We start from the raw sequence: 4,674 nt of genomic DNA on the forward strand, positions 1-4,674 counted from the left end.
GAATGAAAAGATATGTTGGTTTCTCGTATGAGTACCCTTTTATAATTCTAAAGTGACACAACTATTCAAATATATATATATTCTTTTCACATGGATCCAGATTGACCAACATGGCTGACCCGATCCAATTTCCTCCATTTCCCACTCATATATAGTGGGTCAACTCACATTCCTATTCAGTAACTTTCATACATTATAACTAGACCGTGTAACTAGTGCATACCTTAAGAACTTCGTTGCTATACATTTGTTGGAATATACAACATCTCGATCAATGCAACTTATAGTAGATTGTAGTATGCAGTACTCTAGATCATTTATCACATTCATATTTCTCATTATCTATTTTCTTAATTTTTAGTTCTTCATTATGTACTTGTCTTATATAGACAAACATAAAGGATGTCAATGAACACAATTGATGTGATAATATCCAATGATCTTCCTCATCTTATGAATCTTTTAATCTCAATGTGATATGCTTTTCTTGAAATGTTCAGCCAGACCGAATCAAACATGATCTCTTAGCAACATACTCAGATAGCAAACACCAAATTTAATCTCAAGAAACTGATTTTTCCATGAGGGTACAATGTGAAAATAACTTATAATTTTCAGGGCTTCACATGATAGAAAGTAGAGACTAAATTTGTATCGCCATATGAATCTCTATATACATACATGGTTTGAAACATGTACCACAGTACTGACTTCTTTCCCATGTAGCGTATGTCTTTTGTTAATTAAATACTGTGCAAATGACAATTTAGACAACCCATGTCTAACTTTGAGTTCACAAATCTACTCATCATTTTATTCTTTAGAACTCACAACTGGCATTAGAAACTGACTAACTTACTTTTATCACATATGATTCAACACAGACTAACAAACGATATTCTGATTATAAACTTTCAGCTCTCTATTATCACCACTTCTGACAATAATTAGTTTATAAATGTCTCATCTCTACTTATCACTTAGACAATAAAGGCGACTGCCTGTGTGAATAGATTAATCTTTTTGTCTGTTTGACATACTTTTTATCCTAAAAAATTTATGTACACTACATTGAAATAAAAATAATATATATATATATATATATATATAAATATATATACTAGTTTTTCGACACGTGCATTGCACGTGATTATCAATTCAAAAAATTTAAACGAAGATTTGAATAATAAGCTTTGCACAAAATAATATTGCAATTTTTTTTTTGTGAATGTTCAATGTGGATCATCATATAGATAAATATATACATATATATGTACGTATATATATAGTAGTTTTTTGACACGTGCGTTGCACGTGATTATCAATTTAGAAAATTTAAGCGAAGATTTGAATAATAAGCTTTGCACAAAATAATATTGCAGATTCTTTTGTGAATGTTCAATGTGGATCATCATATATATGTCTTATTCACACGAACCTATGAAGATGGTCAATAAAATTTTTTATTAGTTAAATACAATAATGTATATATTTATTTTAATTTGATGAGGTTCAATCATGTAATTAGTCGTATCTCACTATTATTACCTTATAGATGATGATATTTGTTGTGTATTTTTATTTTCATCTAACCAGATGCGATTTGCACGTGTATTCCACTTAATCTCTTTAGATGTCATATGAACATGTGGAGAACAACTACATTTTATTTTTTAGAACTATTTTTGTATATTAATTTTTATTTTATAAGTTATAACATAATATATGACATTCTTTTTGTTGGCTCTCATATTTAACTTTTTGATTGACTGTGTACATAAATCAAAGATAGTTATCTCACTATCCATAGTTAATTGAGAAAGGTTTCCTTTTTTTCTTTTACCGAAAAAACTAAAAATTTAAATTAAAGAATATATTTTATCTGTGAAATCACATATATATATGATCACTTGTTTAGCTTACATCCAACAAAGATATAGTTCATATACTTGTAAATAATTTTTAATTTATTCAACCAAGCATGATTCGTCCAAGGAAAAATACCAACACCATGTTATCACATTTATAGGGGGGGTATAATAATATGAAAATTTTTTGTTCAAAAGTTAATGTAATAGCTATGAGAATTTATAATATTATAACTAAAGAGTGTAAAAGAGTGTGAATAATATTTGCAATAATTAGTAATAACTAAGAGAATTTATAATGTTACAACTAAAAAATTAAATGTGCAATAGATAAATTTCTTAAATAAATTTTATACTTACATAAATAAATAGGACTTTTTGATTAATGATACTATTTTATTATAGTTATTAGATTTTAATTTAGTGTAGGACAAATTGAAAATGTTTATTCCATATTATTGAATATAACATTTATTTTATTAATGATAAATTTTAAATGATTCATATATATTCACATATTTTCACATTTGTTGTGAGTTATTTTTAAAAAAAATAATATGTTTGCATTAATGAAAATATATATCTCATAAAAATTAGCTATTAAATAAATAATAAAAATTAAACTAATACAGACTTCAATTTGCGTTATTAGAAGTCATATGAACATTTATTCATCGAAAATATTGAAATATTAAGAAATACTAAATTAGTAAAACAAAAGAGCAATGTTTACATAATAACAACTATTTTGAACCAAACTTCCTGAGAATCTAAATCACATAAGTAGCATTGATAAATGATTTAACGTTTCAACGATACTTCATCCAATTCTAAGTGTCAACGATCGTTAGTCAGTCTAAAACCTAACTAAATGAATTGAGGTCAAATTCCACAGGGAGCTGTATGTGTTGGAGAATCAATTAGGAAGTACGAACATGGTCAAATCAGTCATAGGAATAGAAATTATTGAATAAAAACATCATTGAAATCGGGGGGTGACACGAATGTCAAATAAGGTGGTTCTGGTTTGGAATTATCAACTATAAACAACAGAAATTAATACGCAGTAACAATAATGAGACAGGTTCTTGGGATGTGATCTGATTGTAGGTTAATATAGACAAATAGGTAATTGCAACTATTAGAAAATAGCTAGATATTAGTGAGTAAGCTAAGCCATAGAGGGAATAAATTTTCTCTCGAACAATTTATCACGGATCAAGTTGATTTCTCTCGAACATCAACAAACAAGCAAAATAAGACCAGTCCACACCTTAGTCCATTCACTCTCTCGAGCTGAATGTGAGGAATTGGGTTTAGGATTCACTCTCTCGAGCTGAACCCATGTCAACCCAATACCCACTAACCATCAATCAATAAGCTTAGTTTTAAAAAATCTCTCTCTCTCGAGCAAGCCAAAAACACAACGGTAGAACTGCATTTGCAATTACAATTCTTAAATTAAACCACAATTACTAATTGAACTCACTTCTAAACAACATTTGAACTAACAATTTGCAATACCCATAAACTAAATCAGCCCATAATCACATAATCACATCCCAAGAATTGGGGTTTTAGTTAGACATCATAAAAAGATAAAAATCGTTACCAAATTGAGTTTCCATCAACTAGGTAAGATTGATTTCGTCCTTACAATGTTCCAATTTGAAGAATATCAAAGACCCACTTCCAATTTCTCGAAAGTGAAAAACTTCAATTCTCCAAAGCTTAGGAAAAACTCGAGAAAACTTGTCTCAATGCTCCCAAAAAAAAATGAACCTAGATATTATTCAATTGATAATTAGATTTTTTTATAAACTAAATGCTCTAAAACATATTTATAGTCGCCAAAAATATGCTGCGAAGAGCCACTCGACGCAGTAGGTCGGGCTCGCCGAATCACTCGGCGATTCGCCCTTTGGTCAATTCCATCGCTTTTTTGCTTTGGCCTTTAACATCCTCAAGGCCTATAACTTTGGGTGATCCAACACGGCATCGCGGAACCACTCGGCTCTCCGCCGACTGCTCTTTTCTCTCGCCAACTTGGTTCTTTCCTTTAGGGCTTGGCACACTGGAAATTTAGGCGGTTAAATAGCCATTCGGCGACTTGCCAAGTGGTCTTGGCGATCACCAGGCTTGCATTTCTTCATTCTTTCCACTCGCTTTGTTCCTTTTTGCAAATTAGTGTCCATGCTTTGTTCTTCAATCCATATACCTGGAAATCAAGGATTTTACATCAATTATTGGCACAAAATAGGCATTTGAGGACAATAAATTATTGTAAATAAAACCCTAAATGAGTCCAAATCTCAGACTCATCAACACTCCCAACTTAAACTTTTGCTTGTCCTCAAGTAAAACTCATGTTCAGCAGTTCAAAAAGGATGTCTCAAATAGTGCTACACAAGACTCAATCATGAATGCACACAACAAGACTCAACTTACTTATGCAAGGATCAATTGTGCACTCAAAGATTCAAGTTGTGACTTACCATCATCAACTATTCTCAAGTTCACAATACTTGCTTCAAATGCAAGTTCAAGCTTATCAAAGGTACTCAAATGCCCTCACGACAAGAATGATTCCATATTCACACACAATTGTTCAGCACATTATAGTTCCGAAATCACATAAAACTCTCACACTTACAAAGATGAACACATGCATGACTTCACCCTTAGGTTTGCCCTTATTTTCGAATCAACACTCACTTCAGCTCACTCAAGATCAAAAAGGTCTTTTCAAGGCTTGTAATGGGGCTGAGTGCAAAGGTATGGTCATTTAGGCTCATAGGACCATATT

This window comes from Solanum tuberosum, unplaced genomic scaffold (genome assembly GCF_000226075.1).
Source record: "Solanum tuberosum cultivar DM 1-3 516 R44 unplaced genomic scaffold, SolTub_3.0 scf00057, whole genome shotgun sequence".
Classification (NCBI taxonomy): Eukaryota; Viridiplantae; Streptophyta; class Magnoliopsida; order Solanales; family Solanaceae; genus Solanum; species Solanum tuberosum.